This window comes from Bactrocera oleae, chromosome 6 (genome assembly GCF_042242935.1).
Source record: "Bactrocera oleae isolate idBacOlea1 chromosome 6, idBacOlea1, whole genome shotgun sequence".
In the NCBI taxonomy this organism is placed as follows: domain Eukaryota; kingdom Metazoa; phylum Arthropoda; class Insecta; order Diptera; family Tephritidae; genus Bactrocera; species Bactrocera oleae.
In genome coordinates, this window is record NC_091540.1 from 73,200,725 (window position 1) to 73,220,750 (window position 20,026).

Sequence of the window (20,026 nt, forward strand, 5' to 3'; positions counted from 1 at the left end):
TTTGAAACAAGTATGATATTTGCCGCCCATTAGGGCTCTTGGTTTTGCTAGGCAGTCCAGAGAATCGACAAACGAACGATTGATACAATTTCCAAGTGTGAACGTGAATAAATTTTCCGAGAATGTGTTTAACCAGAGAACGTAAAAAACGTTCTCTGTTTTAACCAGCACAAAAATTTAAAAGCTTTGAACATAGCCAACAAACAATTCCATCATTCAAGGTAAAAATATAGCCAGAGAATGTTAATGAATTTGTCTGATGCCCCTTTCAGAATGGAGATTTAGCAACATGGCCTATTAGCGGCTTAAAATATTAATTTAATTGATTTTGTTTTATGCACTATGCGTTCTAAATACACACCATATAGTGCTCTTATATGTTTACTCATATCCTTATTTCATAGTTTTTCGATTTAGCCCATTTTATCTAAATACGACGCTATGAAAATGCAGCCCAATCGGCAATCGTAGTATTTCAAAAGGGCATTAGTCCATTTTTTAATAGCAAAGCATTGCAAAAGGGACGAACGTGACAACATAACCATTCAAACAAATTTTGTCAACTTCGCCAGGATACGCAAAATTCGGAGTCAATATATGTGTATGGGAGTTCGTATGTATGTATGTTTGTCGGCAAAGTTGTCATTTGGTTTTTTTTTTTAACGTTTTGTCAGAACTCAATTTTTTGCTCCGCCCCAACTCTCCACGAATTCGCCGTTCTTCCGTGGCGTGCCACCATAGACAGAGGCGTTTCAACGAAGGATTTGCATCATATTATTGAGTTGCTTAATTTGTATTTAGAAATACTGATATCTTAGGGCTCATTTACGTAATATTATAATATTTGCGTAAATATATAAATACACATTAGTTCATACTTAATTAAATGTTTTTAAAATAAATTCGATAAATAAAAGAATATCTGAAATAATTATGTGGTAGTGCACTCCCTGAGCCCTCCTTGCCTGCAATCGTTCAACCAGAGAACTTAGAAGTCCATTTACGTTCTCTGGTTCAACTTGCTTCTCGCAAAACGCAAATAGTGTAGACAAAAGTTATTGTTTGTGCGGGGCAAGAAGAAGCAAGAATCAGCGTATGTGTACTCAAGAATGTATGTGTGATTTTCACATTTGTATAAATACGCATCAATAAGGGAATATTCAATAAACCTAAACATATGAACATATTTTCCTGAAATATTTTAATTATTTCAGTGAGTAAAATATGCTATTTAAGTAACTGAATTGAGATCAGCTAAAATGTCAAATAATAAAATAAAATAAAAATAAAAATTAAGATTTATGATTTACGGGATTCATCGTAAGCGTTTGTATTCGGAATGGCTTAACTCCTTCACGCTTACCATTTGAGCCACGGCAAAAATGGAATCGTAACCGCTTAGCCATTGTTCTATTTTTATCCTTTGCCTATTAGATATTGTTCATGCAACGCACAAAAATGTGTTTAAGACATTTTCCATTTATTATTTATTTTATTGTAAACTCTGTGGCTTTAACCAATAATCCTCTTATATAATTTAAAGGATTATTTTAAATCATGAAAATTATGATTTTTTTGTAATATGCAAATGTAAATCAGCAAGCGCATAATTCATTTAAGAACATTCTTTGTGTCTATTTATAGCCTTTTCCCCGTTTCGATCATTGCGTTGTGTATTTCAAAAGAGTCGAAGTTGTATTTTTCGATGTTCCCTCTTGTAAAAAGCTCAATTTAGTATTTTTTAACATTTGCGCTTTCTCTATTTATTAACATCCTCTGCTCTGGCAACATGCTTTTCTTCGATGTTTTTCTTGCACTCAATTGCGATGTGTTTGTCCTAAAAAGCTACGTGTCCCAAAAAGCTCAATAATTGAGTGAAAATCGGAGCTGATACAAAAACCGAAACTCTCTGGTGCGAAGAATAACAAGCGATGCATCTCAACGAGTACCACGAGCGTAATAATTTACCACAAGCTCGTCTCCTACACGCTTATGGTGTGCGTAGAACCGACTTCGTTGTCGTCCTTATCCTGTCGTAGTCTTTTTTATTAAGCAGTCGACATCGGGCGCAACATCGACAACTTTTATACAAAATAACACGAAAGGTGAAATGAAGAAATCAGTTGAAATCGCGACGTTTCAGCGTACGGATGCGACCATAATTGTGGCGCGTGAACGAAGCGTGCTTATTTCCTACAGATATATATCATAGAATTGCCGATTATAAAATCCACTAGTGCGAAATTTCGCATGATTCGGCTAAGCAGATTGGCGAGTAGTGATCTAAACTAATTGTATGTGAAAGTTGGCGATAACGAAATGATTTTCAGTTTGTGAGTGCGTATTTGGCAATAATTTTCGCAAACATTGGCGGAAACGGAACTGCCTGCCAACCTCAATCCATTGCCGTGGTCCAAGAATTATTACCATTTTGTTAGCTAGTGTCGGTGAAAGCACTCACGTTATAAGCGGGAATTTCCATCTGCCGTTATTGTGTGCGTCGCGTTTCGCTGTCGCTTTCGGTAAATTCACGTTAATGATTCGTGGGTCGGTCGGACGACTGGTCGGTATTTGCATCGGTCAAGCCTTTTAAACGATATATGACTTTCGGTGGCGAAAAGTCCACAATGTTTGTATGGATATGTGTACATTTCATCAGTTACTAGCAAATTCGAGCACAATTATCAAATAGCTGACCAATTGTGCCAACCGCTCACTGAGTATGGATTTCGACCTTGCAGACTCACATTCGTGGCTCATTACTAAGAAGGTATAAAAACAATGATTATGTGTCGATATTCTCGTATGTTTTCACATTTTAAATGTGATTCAGGAACACTGTCGCACCGGGAGGCATCCACCATTAGGATAAATCATCATCAGCTAGAGCGGAACATTGCAATTTAGGCATAAAACATTTCATTTTACAATTTTGACAAACAATAATGCTAACACCATAATCTTAAAATCAATAGAATTGTGTCGAGTCTAAAAGACCTAAATATCAAAATGTAAACAAGAAATACGTGAGCAAAATATTATATATAATATATTATTAGACATTTTCCTTAGAAACAGCACGTTTTTTAGCTAAACATTCTTATATAATTGAATCATTGATGAAGAAATTTATAGTTTGAAATAATAAAAAAACCACTAATTCGCTCCAACAAAACCTTTAAAATAGCAGTACCGTACTTAGAATGTAATTTAAGGCGCTATTGAAGAATACTTAACTATTGCCTATTATTGGATTTCTTTAATCTGACTTATACTTCTCATCCGCACGAACATAGCTGAAACTGAAAATATGCATTGCCTAAATTTTTAATTTTTCAGGAGAGAATGTTTCTCTAAATAATATAATATTTGTTTTTGCTTCTGTAAGTCGGGGAATAAGAAAAATTAACATTGGTCTGTATATCGGTGATAATCTTATAGAATTGTTAGACTAACTCGTCGAAAGGTAGGATGCTGTGTTCGTCGCCTGACTCACAGTAGGTACATAAGCGAAAGATCGATCAAAAACTGCGATATATTTTGACTTTGATCAGCCACTAAAGAATTAATGGTGAAATATTTCCGTTATATCTCTACAGTATTCTTTTATTATTATACCATGAACAGGGTATATATATCAAGTTTGCCACGAAGTAAGTTCTTATAAGGAACCTTCGTATTTGTGAAGGGTACTATAGCTTCGGTGCAACCGAAATTAACGTTTTTTCTTGTCTTTGATTGGAAAAGGTTGTTCGCATCTACATTATTATATCAAAATACTTGCTGCACTAATGTTTCTTTTGAAAAGAACTTGAAAATAATTTCGACTCCTTGATATTTGCTTAGAATTGCTCATAACTCTGACGGTTTCCGATTTTGTTAGCATCCCGCTGCTAGAAATAAATAAAGCCTGTGAAAAGCGAAAGATACTTGAGTGAAGAGCTAGCCGCCCACTAACCCTTAAAATTAGAAGCAACCGTTGCTAACTGAAACTATAATTACTAGTCGAATCAAAACTCCTGAGGAGTTGAAGCTATTATTAAATAAAATGGGTGGGTTGTCTATGTGCACGCAGTTTTAGTGTGATAACATTAATTTTCGACACAAAGAGCTTCATAAACATTTTATGAATTCGATATCCATTCGGCCTTCCGTGCACCCGCGATCAATAGCACGGCCCATAAGTAATTGCGCGCAGTCCATCAGCCATTAAAAGGGTCACAATTCCAAATCAATTAATTTAACAACAAAGAAACTGTCATGTAAATAAATAATGACAAGTATGAAAACAAACCGAAATTATAACAATGGAGAGTAAAACGACGACTAAGACATAATAACGGTATGTGCATACAAAAAGTATGATAGCAAAGAAAAAATGAGAAAGCGATTGAGGAAAAGCATACCCAACAACAACAACACATTACATACGTAAATATATATATATAGAGTAAATTAAGAATGAAATACATATTTACTAGCACACTTGCATAGACATACATATTTTGAATGGTTGTGGGACCCAACCTATCGATTGCTGCAACGCAGTATTGTGTTTCGCCGTGAGTCCTCTTCGACGAAGCAAGCTCAAGGAAGAACCTACGGTTGACTGAGTGACGACTTCTAGGCATTTGAGTGATTGGACGCACCCACCGCATTCACAAACAGCACCTCTCATACGTACAAACTATATATGTATATCTTTTGCTGAATTCCTTGCTGGCGATCTCCACTTGTACAAGTATTATGTAAACATCCGGTTGTAGACGGCCGGCCGGCAGTCGGCCAGTAGTTATCATTGTTGGGTCATCCTGTTGCGCTCCGTTTCATCGCTTTCATTTCCACAAGGCTACGACTCAATGCACTCGGGCCGTTTATAACAATTTTTAGTTTGAATCGTTTTTATGTTGGCTGTATTGAACTGACAGACACATCAATTAAAAGCAATGTCAATGTACTGCCAACACTGGCAGACGTAAAAAATACCCAGACCCGATTCTGCGCCGCCGTTGCAATCCGGACAATGACATTGGGCTTTTGTAATTCATTGATTGGCAAGCGGCGATATGAGTTCGATTAAAATGAGTTGTTGAAAAGCTTCCATTGGCACACCTTTTTATTTGCTTGTCACATTCATTTAACTTTCCTTATTAAAACACTGGCGCTTCGTAAGTTTGCCTATATAAGTGGATTACAATATAGCGGAGCATATGTCTCTAAGGTTAAATACCTTGAGAACTAGCATTTGTATGAATACTTTAGCACACGGAGTTTTTGACAATTTTAAAGAACGTGTTTGATTTCTATTTCACTTTAATAAATTTTATAAAAGACGATTGACCTTAGTGTAAACAAGTAAGGAAGTGCTAAGTTCGGATGTAGCCGAACATATTATGCTCTTGCAATTTGCAAGAGTCAAAGCCCGGAAATTTCCTTCGAGTGCTGGTAAAACGTTATGGTATATTAAGAAATGTTGCGAAAGAATTAAAAGACCAATATTCGATGAAATCGCGAATAAATTACAATCAAATTTGGTATCTTCTTGACTTATATTGAAGGCCATTAACATAGACTTAATTTTATGGCTATATTTGAGTTCGCGTCAGCAAAAATTGTATTCAAAACAAAATTCAAATGAGATATACGCATATGATATCAACTCAACCGAAGAGGCCAAATTTAATATATATTGAGTTGATCTAGAAAACGTCGAACAAAGAATCGGAATCCAGAATATTAGGGGAATGAGGTTTAGACCAAAGTATAGACAAATTCCGATCTAATTAAACCACACCACGCTAAACCACATAATTTTTAAGAAAACTGGCCTCATTGCTGAACAAAATTTAGCTTGAAAACGTCGGATCTTCTTGGAACTTTTCAAGAGCCCATAGAGCGAAGCGATGTCTCTGTGAAAAGTCGTACGTCGACGTAAAATACGTCAAGTCTTTCCATATGTCAGTTCGAGTTTCTGCAAACGGCGAACTCTCCACGGTCTTTATGTACACTCTCAGCTACGGCTGAGAGAACGACAGAACGTGAACTTTCGTTATAAAGTTAAACAATTTGCAAACGTTATTAAGGCGTAAGTCTCTCTATGATAAAATGCCAAACAATGCTTAATAAAATTTACATAACAGCTTGACACGACTCACACGTGATCTGTCAATAAAAGGCTATTGAAAAAAGTACCTCTACTTGGATCACCTATTATTATCAGGAAATAATCCTCTCTGAATTTCAATTAAATATATCACACTTTGACCATTTTTTTTGGGTAAAAAGTTAACTATAGGTATTGGGGTTCACATATTCGGACTTGAACAATTTCGAAAATTTTTGAACCCCCGTTATATGGGGAGTAGGCAGGTATGCATTCGATTATTGGCGTTGTCAGGGCGTGGCAGTGGTGCATTTACGCCCATTTACGAACTCGCCCCTACTTTTTTGACAAACAATATGTGTACCAAATTTCATCAAGATATCTTAATTTTTACTCAAGTTACAGCTTGCACAGACAGACGGACGGACGGACAGACAGCCACCCGGATCTCGCCTCGTCATACTGATCATTTATATGGGCACATATAACTCTTCTAGTACCTTCAGGTGTTAGGAAAACTTTATATTAAGAAATGTAGCGAAAAGGTTTAACTTCATTGTTCGACGAAATGGTGATTGGTTTACAATCAAATTGGGTATCTTATTAATTAATTTGAAGTCATTGACTCAATTAGTTAGCGGAAATTATACTAAAATCATTGGGGGCATAGAAATGGAAGGGCTGATTGCATTAATTTTTGACACTGCTCAGGTATACTTGAAAACTTTTTTATAAAAATATACATATTAATATATATTATATATCAAAATCCGATGGAATATAAAGTTTTGTTACATGGGAAGTAGGCGTGGTTACTGTCCGATTTCGCCCATTTTCGCACTGTTACATGGAAATGTCAAAATAGTCGTCTGTGCCAAATTCGGTTGCAATTAGTGGAACCTAATATCATTAAGGGCAGGTACATTTAATTCTCCATTCTACTGGCACAATTCGATCATTTTTAAACTGCAATAAGTCCTCAAGCACCTTTTCAACTTGTTCATTGCCACTATTTTCAGGCACGATTTATTTAAGAGTTGCGTCACGACAAATCCGAAATTCGGCAGCAATTTAAATTAAAATAAACTTTCGTGTACTCAAGTTTCCACAAAACTCAAATATAACTTAACGTTGGTAAGGTGCAGAGCTCACATTTGTGTGTGTGTGTATATGTGTGGGTGAATGCCAATGAAACTGTTTTGGCTCGCAATTATTTACTCAGTATCGATTGAATTTCGTCTTGCACACACTCTCGCACACAGAAACAAACACACTTGGGCATGTTTTGCCAAATGGAATTTACATTTTTTGGGTTTGCAATATTTTTATACAGGCCTTGCTCTCTACTCCAGCGACTGTCATTATAGCCCATAAATTTTAAGATTTGCATTTCGAACTAACTGCCAATTTCTTGGCACACTTTCGCCAATGCCGCACGTCGCCGCACACTAACGCAGCAACACACACACGAACACATGCGTATGTATGTATGTTTGAGTGAGCAAAAAGTACTTCCGAGCCTTGATAACCGTGTGCCTACATGTTCGTATGTGCCATCAGCTGTTTTGGATAAACAATTTCGCCAGCTGCCCGTCGCCAGTTGGAGTGGCCGAACAATGGGAGGGGGGGGAGGCGGAGAACGTGCCGAGCTGGCAAGAGCTCTCACGTTTGGGCGTTATGGAAATTATACAAATGCCACACGAAATCTGCACATGTTGTAATATACAAAGCTTTGTTCGCTTAAATGTATGCTCGGAAATAGCAAAAGTAGTAATAGAATTCTCTTTCTACTCACCGCACACAGGTGCATACGAATGTTGCTCGTTTGTTCCGCGGTAGTTTCGCAACGATCGAAACTATTGGCTTTCTCATAGAAACAGCGCAGACACATATACACATCTACATATGCAGTTTCACGAGCTCCGATAGATAAATCATCATATACATTTCTGTTACCTTGTAAACAAGCGGTATTCTACCTAAACTTATATATTACTCTGAGTCATATTCAAAGTATTTGGCAAATGTCCCTAAGCACAAGGGTGTAATGTAATAATTTTTGTAAATGGTAGGGCACACAATATTGCTCTTCTTACGTAATAGATATGAGACTCGTCACGAAGTTCCTTTAATATTTGGGATATTACAGATACTTTAGTAATGTTATAGTTATTCGACTTTGTTAAAAAAAAAATTATACAGCTATTGATATTATAAGATAAACGTGGGTGGGGCTTCTCATGATTAAAAGTTGTTAATTGCCTACAGTGTTTTTGAATAAGTGATGCTTTGATTAATTCAAATGTATTTGGCATTAAATCTACCGATTTGGCTGTACATAAATGATGTGTGAAATTACTGTAAATAATTGGAATTTTTAAGCCTTCGAATTACGAAGATCAATTGCAGGTTAGACAAGAAAATTGTACTCAGTAAAGCATTAAATCCATCGATTTGCAGATGGTGAGTTCTAACAAAGCTTCAATTGAAAAGCGGATGGGATTAATCCATAATCTAAAAAACGTTCTGTGAACAATATTTAAGGCACAGATTTTCATTTAAATATTGGATCAGACAAGTAATATAGCTCCAGCTGTTGGAGAAGAAAACCTCGAATGCAGTTGTCATGCAAGGACGTACGCAAAAGCGAACCCAACCGCTGGTTATTTCTTTATTCGGCATTCACCTTCATTTCCGTAAGTCTGACTTTTACGAGTTGAGATGAAGCACGCGGACAGGGGAACTAAACATGGTCATGTGAGAATTATGGGTGGCATCTTAAATTCATAAAACCCTTCACCGGTGGAAAATTTACGATTTTTCAGTGATCATAAATTCATTCATCTTAAAACAGCAGATATTTCTACTCATGTAACTATATAAGAATCTGTACATACAAGTATATACATATATATATTATAATGGCAGCATGTACAAAGTATGATGTGAAAAAATAAGTACTGGGCAAAAACAAAAGCAGCTTACGACAAAACAATCTCGCAGACACTAAAACTATAGGTGATATCGGTGTTGCCAAGGTTGCTGTTGTTGTCTTTTATGTACATGTACCATGTATGAGACGAGGTGAATTGCTTACTTGAAGTACATCACTCAAGCGAAAGTAAGACGAAATTGAATGCTTCATACCGTTATAAAATACTTAAGCTCCAGTATGCAGTGCTGTCTCCTCCAGTCCCGAGTTAACTAGTTAATGCGTTAAAAATGTTATATTTAATAAGCATTTAGTAATAAGAGAAATATGTAATTCGACAAATATGTGGGAAAGAAACTGGAAAGCTGTTCTACAATAGAGAGTTATTTAGATAAAATTAAATAATATTTGTATTCGGGAAGAAGAAAAGCTAGCTGTTCAAACTTTCCCCTGACCTTGGAATATGTGTATCTTAGTTCCACAGTTTTCCTTTATATCATATATAATATTGTATATCAGTCATTAGTACACGTCCCCATCTCGTATCTGCGGAACATAATGTGAGTTTATTCGAAAAGTTGTTGAAATCGGTTGAAATGTTCACCTTTATATATCCAATATAATGAATATTGGTTAATTTATTTCACATACCAGTACGGGTACAAGATTTTTCGAATATATTATACTAAGCAAGAATATTTCAAAAAACATTTTGTGATTCGATGGTAAAAGACTGTGATAGGGTCTTTACTTTCCCCACTGAAACTAAATGAGTGAATTTGAAAATTCGAGAAACTACAGAAAGCAAAGCTCCTATAACTGTTGGCTCATTCCTTACGATGACCAAAAGTGTTTCAAAAATCATGATTCCCATTAGTTCGCTATGGCAAAGTACAAATAACAGTACAAAGGCTCATTTATACAGAGCTAAGCTAACTCCTAGGGGTCGCAATATACCACCACTATGACGGTTATTGTTCTTGTTGGCTTTTGTGACACATGCTGCCACTCGGATATCACTCCTGCTTAAGCTGCTACTGCTGCTACTGCTGTTTCTGCCACAAAGTGCCCAACTAACAACCACTTAGTCTTAGAAGCTGCAACCTACTCTCACAGCTATCCTAGTTGTCACCGCTGCTGGAGATGTTGGTGGGGTCTTGTGGCTCGAGTACAAGCCACACAAAGTTACGTGAGTTGGTATGTGTGAGTAGAGTCGTGTGTAGTGGTGCGCATCTTTATGAATCAAAATTCAGTGGCGCTGGACATAGTTCGAAAAAAACCGGAGCCTCTGTATGTACTTTTATACTTCCATTGTTTGCTAATGTTTATTTTTTCTTGGGGACGTGTCCGGCGCAGTTGTGTCGTGTTCATTTGTCAGCGCGCCAAGGAATGGGAAAGTAAAGCGCTTCAAAATTATATTCGACAATAAAGTAAAACAAACACATGCACCAGCGTATAAAAGAACTTTTATTTTAGCTACAACCACAACTCATACACTCGCAAATATCCTTGGGAGAGTTGCCATTAACACAAGCGACATCTTGTGGGGCTGCCACACTTGTACACACAGCGCTGTAGCATGTGTGTGGAAGCATGTACATATGTTGAGATATATGTAGGTACATAAATATGAATGGCGAATATATGAGTAGAGGAAAATAAATATTTGCTGCCTTGTGCGGAAAGCCTCCCAGAGCTGATCTAGTTCTTCCAGAAAGAAATGTACCAGAACTGCGGAGTGTGTGTGTTCGATCGTAGGTTTTGTTTGTTCTATACACACCTTTGTTCGTGTGCGAGTTTTCCTTCATTTCAGTCGGCTGCTAAATTTCTTTCATTTTTGCCGTAGCAATTCTGCGCGTTTTATTTTCACTTTCGTCTCAGCTCATGCACGCCGTTTGGGCCAAGGACGCTTTCGTTTATGCCGCCTGCCGAAGATTAATGATTATTAGCTTGTATCCCTGTTGTATCAAAGTGTTATTTTATGAAATCACGACGTGCGCCATATCGCCGCCGACCAACGCCCCTCAGCGGGCTGTAGCCTTATAAATAACAGTAAAATTTCAAACACACATACACACATAAGCATGTAGAGAAATCTAAAAGTCAGACTTAAAGTCGCTTGTGAGCCACAGCTTAGGCCAGTATATACCTATGTACTCGCGTTCGTAAGAAGAAGTTACGTGAATCGCACGAAGGACTTTTTTCTGCTTTCTTAGCCACACATCGGTCGTCAAATGCTTAATGACGTTTACAGGAGAAATATTTACTCTGTTTTGTATTCTTAAATTCACTAATATTGTATATGGCTTAGTATGAGCATTTGATGCAGAATTATCCAAGAAATTGGGGTTGTATAGAAGATCAGTTGCTCCACTATCAGATTTTAGGTGGCTTAAACTTTAAGGGGAACCCTCGATGCGTTCACGTTCTTCGAGTTTAAACTCCATTAGCGTTTATTTGAAATCTTATGCAGAGACGTACGATTGTGTGAGTGTGGCAATAAACAGATGAACACACCTATTCTTATCGCAGCGCCGATGCTCTATCCCGCCCCTATTTGCCAGCCATCTGCTCCACCTTGATTTACGCTCCACCTTGTTATGTATTACACATATGTGGGTTTGTGTCATTTCCCATTTATTACTGTATTTTGTGTGGAATGTGTTCACCGACACACACACATACACAGTGTGTGCCCCCTAATGTGCGCTTGTATTGGTTAATGTGCGAGTGTAGTAAAGATATAGGTCCGTGCGAATATCCATCATGTCATGCTTCAATGTGTGTGTGTGTGTGTGTATACCGAATAGATGCGTGTACACAGATATTTGTTATTATACAAATGCTGCTCAAACACTCGCACGCGCGGGCACAACTCAATAAATATTTTCAAGATAATTTATATGCAAAACAAGCTTTGACTTCTTTGCCTTGTTGCCGAACTTTTTCTTCTTTACTCGCTTATTCTTCTTCATTTTGTGTATTTTCTGTGTTTTTCGCTAATTTTTTCCTTAAATTTTTTTTTCTTTGCCGAGCTGCCAGCCAACATTAGTTGGTGCTGTCGTTTATTCGGATTTTTGGCTTTTGCTTCAACTTTTTGAGTTGTGGCTTGGGGCTGTGGTTGCGGCTGAGGTCTGGAGCCCCTGTGATTGTGCCAGTGACAGAGTGCCAGCGATTTGGTGGGTGGGTGTGTCCTGAAATTGATTTTTTCACACACTACCCATTGCAAATTAACATAAACGTATAGACTCACACACATACAAAGACAAACAATATACATGCGTACAGACATATGTATGTATGTATGGTCTACATATGTATCAAACAAATGAATAAGTATGTAGGCGCTTGCATGTGGGTTTTATAAAATTTATGAGCCCGTTTAAATTGTACTGATTGTTTGGCATTTTATAAATGAAAAGCTTCCCGAAGGAAAATGAGATACACGCAGCCTTCGCAAGGTGAAAGCGGCATTTTGTGTGTGTGTGTGTGTATTACTGTATCATATACTTGTAGGTCTATAAAGCACGCTTTGGCGCATTTGTAGGAAGCGTTTTTAGGCGTTTTAGGTGTGTGGGTGTATTGAAATTGTGTATAAGGTGTTTAATCAGGTATTCCTTAGTTCTCATAATAAATCACGAGAGACAAAGAAAGGATCAAATGGAAAATTCAATTCACTCATTTACATCGCATCTTTATAATAATATAACTGTTAATGCGTGGCAAAGAAGATAGCAATCGGAATTATGTTTGTGTTTTATTAAAGAAGGAAGAAGTCTAAAACTTGGCTGTGCTTGTGCGACACCCTTTACACGAGCTCGCTTGCTTTGTTATTACAATACCTCGTTGTTTTTGTCATTGTTGTTGGTGTCAACGATCATCAATCAAATTTATGAAAATGATAAAATTTGCATAATAGAAATTTAATGATTGTAAATTTTTATGATTGTTAATGAATCGGCGAACCTTTTCAAAAGCTCATAACGTTCCTTCTGATTATCTATACATACTACACATACTTGTATATTATATTATATATTGTCACTCAACTCTGTCTACCGATACTTATTTATGTCCTTCGTGTGCGTGTGTTTCAGGCATATAAAATAAATTACTCCGACACAACATGGCTATTGTTGTTGTTGTTATTTGCAGCAAGGAAGTGTCACGCTATTTCCACGCCCCTTGAATAAAGGTTTGTGTTGTCATTATTCTGTAGATAAGCAAACGAGTATGTATCACATAAGAATAAGCAAACGTCACACTCAAGTTGAGATATCACTTTGATGGATTTAATTTCTTTAATTATATTCCTGAAGAACTTGCGGTGTTGAACGCGTGTGTTTGTGTTACGCAACACATTCTCCTTCTGTGTTAATGTGTCACACGCAGAATTCCCCGCTGGCAGTAATGAGTAATGATTTAGGCAGTAACCGGTTTTTTCACTGTGGCCTGGATGTTTTACTGGTCGACATTTAAATTTGCAGAAGAAGAACTCCAAGCTCCTCGGAGCAAGTTAGCTATTTAGTGCAATTTGAAATGGAAAATACATTTGTGCATTTTTATTAAAAACTGTGTATATAAATTTTATTACAAAAACATACATACAAGTATTTCAGTATTTAAGAACTTTGTCGCCATTTTACTAAGCCTGATGTCTTCTTTGAAATCAAAAAATTGCATACCACCAATGTTTGACCATGCTTGCATTTCAATCTTATTTCGATTTCTTACAATGCTCAATCGTTGCCGGAAGAAATTTCAACGTATAAAGAAAAATTTGCAAGGGTCTATATAACTGACACGTTAGCTGGTTAATTAGTTTTAAGGTTTGGGATTTTTTGCCATAACTTGAAAACAGTTTAAATTTTAAAAATATTTGTCGGGTTGTATTTCGAAAAGTTATGAACATTTGAGTATTTCTCAATATACGTGACCTTCCCGGAACGAAAAAGTGACTGAGTGAAACCCAGCAAATGGAAACCAATGAAGAACGTTTTCCGGCGTGGGAAACAGAACCACCTTACCTCTTCTGATTTTCGCGCTCGCACTCCGCCGGCTCTGAGAAAGTGCGTACAAACGCATTGCACACTTAGTTTACGTGAAATTTTCGGTTAGTTGGAGATTTTCCGCACTTGTAGTACATACGGTTTATATGCACACACACTTGCTTACGTACAAACAAGTCTCAATTATCCGCCGGGACGCTGTTTTCGCAATTTGGCAAATGGTTCCACCACATCGCTTTAAAGTTGGCATGAGATACGTGAAATTAGAAAAAAAACTCCTGAAACCAATTTTCCTGAGTAAAGGATTGTTGGAGTTTTGAAAACAAAGTTACACGATTTTGTAACTTTCTTCCGGTGTGAGTCTTTATCCATTGTCTGAGAAATATGTTTAGCTTGACTAGCTTGACTGTTGTTCGTCTAGAAGATTCTTTGGCTCAAATTCGAAGGTGGCAACTCCCATAAAAATAATGGTCGTCTGAATGGATTTACTTGTGTTTTTGCCTTTTACTCAAACAAGTTATACAGAACATTCTGATTATCACATTTACTACATCGTTCTGATCATATTGTGATATACTTTTAAAACTTCCAAACATACGCTCACACAGGAACTCATTCACGTGTTGATATTTAGCTCTTGCGCACATTCCTTTTTCCAGCGGTAGACGGCTGGTGGGACGGACCATCCTCTGAGTTCAACGGGCGGGAATGCACATTTAGGAAGAATTGAAGCCACGAAAGTCTCGCTTCCACTGCATTACACAGGCAGACGGGCTCCTGCTGTGCAGTGGAACGCTTCGACCAGTACCCAAGCCGTATCCCCCCAATCTAAACAACTTCTACACGCTCTTTCACAGCCTACTCGGATCAGTAACTTCGAGTTGCGCCCACCACACGGACACGCATATGCACATGTGATATACACCTCCAACAGCGCCTCCCTGTTGACACATTACTGCTACACTTTGTTGGAATGATGACAGCTCGTCTGGGTGAGCGAATGAGTGAATTTAGTGGTGCTCGTGCCAGCTCCAAACAACAGCATAGCGTAAAAAGCTCTTGGTGGCTTGGTAGAGGCAGGAATACAGTCAGACAATAACAAAGGCGAACTAGCCGAAAGTATGTGTTTGTTTTGCCTGCCGGCTGCCTGGCTGCTTGGATGCCTGCTGCGGTTTAGTTAGCGAACTAAGCAGTGGCTGGAGGCGAGCGACGGGATAGCGTGGTAGTGATTGTTCGGGCAGAGTGTTGGTTTTGCGGTTGCTGCATGCGAGTGCGTTCGACATACACCCCGCTGCACGTAAACATTCGCTTTCAGATTCATTCTTGTGGTCGCGCGGCTTGATGAACGTGTGTGCAACGTCGCCTTCATTCTAACTTTTGTGAGCTCTAGGTGTTTAAGAGGCACGATGTGAAGTAGGCGTAAGGCGCAACTCACACTTCATCTCACGCATCCAAACCCCTCACATCCCTCAGTTAGCTGTTCTCTTGGCATCAACCGAAACAGCAAGAGCACACATTCACTCGGCTTGCGTGTTTTTGCTTTCAGAGAGATTAGGTCATGGCAGGCAACTCGTGCGTACTCATTCAACGTTACTTAAACTATTTTATTGGATTTACAGTTTGCGGCTGCTGCTGTTTTCATTGTTGTTGTTTTTGTTGTTACCGACGACCCCACAGCGTCTCAGCTTGAATATTTCTGAGTCTTTTATTCTTTCTAATTTCATTTTCTCCTCTTTTTTGTCCAGTCGCTGCATACTAAACTCAGTTGAATGTTTGGCGAACGTGGTGTCAAATTGCTGACGGCATTTCGCCCTTTATTGAGTGCGCGCAATTTCCTCGACTTTGTTTTTTTCGCATTTCATGACTTTTTCTGCTTCTGCACTTTCGGCTGTGAAGCTTCTACCAATTGAAGTTTCTTTGTGAATTCATATCTTAAAAAATTGTTTACATGAATCCACCTAAGTTTCCGCTAAGTTGTAAACGTCAGTCTACTTTTCAGGCTTTGAAACTCCTTTCCTCCACAATATTCTCCTCTAACTCGCTTTCCAAAGTCGAGTAACTTTTTAAAATAAACAACAAACTGTAACCTCTCACAAGATTATCGAATGGACCACAAAACCACAAATCGTCCTAATTTGGCTTTCTTCTCGGGGTTCTTCCATAGCAAATGTAGCAAATTCAATTTTAATACGAGCGATTGCAACGAGGAATGTAAAAATATTTGTACTCACACATTGTTATCAACCCATATTGGTTGACCCAGATGTATCCAGGTACAAAGAGCCCTGTTGGAAAGAACTCGCAACTTGCTCGCCAACATTAATAGGACTGGACTTTCTTTGTCCTGAAGATATTTAAAGAATCGTATTTAAAAATTTACAAAAAATTTAACCTATGAGCTTGCAAATATTTATTGATCATCTTACAAAGATGGACTTCCACGGATAAAGTAGCCAAGGAAAAGGCCGACTAAGCTTTGCAGCAGGGTCATTGTGGAGTCTTCGTGCTTCTACATATTTAAATATAAAGCAAAAACACAAATCAGAATATTTATTTGTGTGCCTTCATAAAGCTGTTTTCATATTTTTTGTATATAATATTGTTGGAAACAGATGTAGAAAATGAGTACGGTGGGGTTAAATTCAACTGAAGCCGTTCTCTGGAAGCCCGGCTAATGGTATAGAATTTTACGAAATGAAAACGAGATGTTTAGTATTAAACATATAAGAGCGTATGGCCTATATATATGGCCTGCTTTAAGGCCTATATTACAATTGAGTTTTTAAATCAGTAAAGATCAGATGTGGAGTTCATTCAGTGGAACCTTTGTATGTGAACATCAAAAGTGGCGAGCAAGTACCCAAGGCATTCCACTTTCCTTCGAAATTGTCGACGATGCAGTGTCAAGCGAACTTGGACTAGAACCTACAGCATACATAGCTCGCCCAGTCTTTACAGCTAATTGCAAACAGCAATAATACCCTTAGGAAATATGGTCCGGGTAACCGCGTGTGTATGCCAGCGTGTACACAGAACGATAGAGGAAAAATCGAAAAGTAAAATAATACAAGAAAATTGGAGAGGAAACAGAGAGTATACTTTATGTAAACTGCATAACGCATTACTGCTATCTTGCAACATTGCAACATTGCAACAAAGTTCTTTATCTGGACCGAAATTCGAGCTGCGAGTATGTAAATGGGCAAGAAAGCAAATAAGTATGTTTGCAATATAGCCCGCAGGTCTGGCGTTTTGGCACGACATGGTTTGGAATTTGTCGTTGGAATGCGGCATCGGGTTGCATAAATGTATGCCACATCATTTGTATTAGAGAATAACTTCTGAGAATCGCATTTTCTTTTCTGAACTTTCAATGAGTTTACAAAACCAAACATTTCTTTCACAATCTAAGCGCAAATATATAAATACCTACTTGTTGTTTTATTTGTTTTTGTTTGTTCTGTATTGGCTTTGTGCAAAATTTACGGCAATGCGCTGAAGTTGAAAGCAATTGGGAAAAAGTACACAAACACACATTTGTTTTTACATTGCGCCCTAATCCGATAAGAACCGAACACCTAAGTTATTAGTTTATTCATGGCTGGAGTTATATTATTTGGCAGGCACACAAGCGCACAGAAACACACACAATGCAATGTGCGACCCGTAAGCACAGCAAAGATCCGACTAAGACTTTATCCATCTGCGCTTAAAGGCGCTCGAAATTGAATATTTACAATATACCGTTATATACCATACATACATACACATACATGACATTGCTTGCGGTGTGGCGCTTATGGTTTTTGTTTCGAAAACTTAAAAGCCTAAATTTATGGAATATACGTAAGAGGATGTCCTCGTCGCCCTCAACGGCCAGAAAGCGGCTACTTTCACACTTGCCAGCCGTAAAATGAACACAGAAAGCAATAGAGGCGCAGCTGCGAAGGTAACGAGCGCAACTTACCACAGGGCGAAACAGGTCCTGCCGGCACTGGGCATTCTACGGCTATTTTGCTGCATTGGACCAAAAGCTTTTGGTGCCGTGATGATCTGGAAATGACGAGGGCCCTAGGAACTGACACATTGACTGGCCGGTGTTAGTTTGTATTTTTATCCTACGAAGTAAGCTGAATTTAATTTCAATGTACATTCGAGTACATATTTACTTGCAGAGCCATATAGTGAGAGACATGTCGGGTTGATATCAAAGGTTGTTGGCAGAATTCATATTAGGGAACTAGACAAATTACACTCACTTCGTCACATTTTCTTTATAGTCATGTGTATTTCCATAAAAAAATTATAAGTCAAACATTACCAACCGATTTTCGATACTTGATATTTACGATTTGAAAAAAGTTACACCAATAAGTATTTCTCTGATTTCGACGGCAATGTCATAATTTCAAAAGTAAAATTTTTAATTATTTTTAATTGGTCTTTCATCAGTTAAGAGTTTCTGATCGAGATGGTGACAGTGCTAGACCAACATGCACCGACTTTCTCTCTCTGCAACTACAATATTTTGTTGTGATTGTGAACACCAGCTTTGATGTCAAGACGCGGATAAATGTTTTTTCCTAACCTTGAGGCGAATCTGTCCAATATCCACATAATATGCTTGACACCGTATTATCTGTGCTTGGTTTGCCTATAAAGCTAAGTTATTCGAATATCTTCTGTCTGATTTTTGTATTATATAAAAATTTAATCTCTCGCTGCTGTACGAGTATTTCAAAGACTTTTTTCGAACAGTCCAGGTACAACAATTATTACATTAAACAAAAAGGTAAATTAACTAAAACACTAACATATTTACATATTTATATTTAGAAACTAAAATCTGCATCATAGTTTGCATTGTTAAGGCGTTTGGTTAGAAGAGAGTCTCGAGATATCTAAAAGCAAATCCGAAATAACTGAAAGTTACCAATAAGAGCGTTATGATATGTCCTTTTGTCTCGCATTTTTGAAAATTTGTGTGTTGTCTGTCTATACGTACGTACGCGTTCTCATAAGAGAATTGTGCCACCCATTATCTGTAAAATTGGAATGGAATTAATAATGGGGAACTCGCAGCATATAAACATTTAAACATTCCCCGCAGGAAACGTTGACAAGAATTCAGCGACTTAAACTTTGGAAATATTCTGTGCAAAGTTTCCTAACTCCCGCTTACCGAGGAAGGTGAACCGGTTTCAGCTTGGAATTAAGACCGTTTTAGGCTCGAGTTACACTTAGAACGGTAAAGCTAAATTCTAAGGATATTAAATAACTAATAAAAAACACAATTATATAAATTAGAAACATAAAATTCTTGCACTATTTAAATATTAAAAGTTGAATAATATCCCTGGTGCAACCAAATCTTTTGGAACTATAAATGAGAGAGAGAGTATTGATCATTGCAACCTTAACTTCGTCAATCGACTTCGACTTTTGGATAATAACATGTAGACCAATCGGTAATACTGCCTGGTGCATTGGGACCAACTGGCTTTAAACTAATGTATTTCCCTACAGGGTACAGAAATATACTCGTATGTAAGAGGCGCACACAGAGCCGTATTTTCGAGTGCCGTAAGTTACTGCCGACAAAGGGAACTTGTTGACAATGAATTTGGCAGTTGGCAACGATTGGCAGCATTTGGCGGTTGGCAGTGAATCAAATCAAACACACAGCCGTCATACACACATATGTTTATTGTTGTTGTTATTGCGATTGCGATTGCGTTCCCTGCCACAATCGTATTCGTATCGTAATCGCATTCAAATTCACAAATTTCGATTGTCAACGCAGTTGATGCTGCCAACAAATGCAGATATGTCAAAAGCGAAAAGTCGCTGTTGTTGTTGTGGGAACTGCTGTCGATTATTCGCTGATTGACTGGCGTACGCAAAGTGGCAGTGATTTTCGGGTAACTTTGATACACTGTAAGCTACTGCATACCCATTTGCAACTTGTTGGAGTGGTGTTAT

General features: G+C 37.8%; 1 protein-coding gene across 1 annotated transcript in view; it reads left to right on the forward strand.

Moving 5' to 3' along the window:
* Positions 1 to 1,934: 1,934 nt before the first annotated feature.
* The window catches only part of LOC106617579 (acid sphingomyelinase-like phosphodiesterase 3b), a 129,907-nt gene continuing 111,815 nt past the window's right edge, over positions 1,935 to 20,026 (forward strand). Inside the window, exon 1 of the mRNA XM_036363973.2 lies at positions 1,935 to 2,770. The gene's annotated coding sequence lies outside the window, so the exon portion shown is untranslated. The remainder of the gene's footprint in view (positions 2,771 to 20,026) is intronic.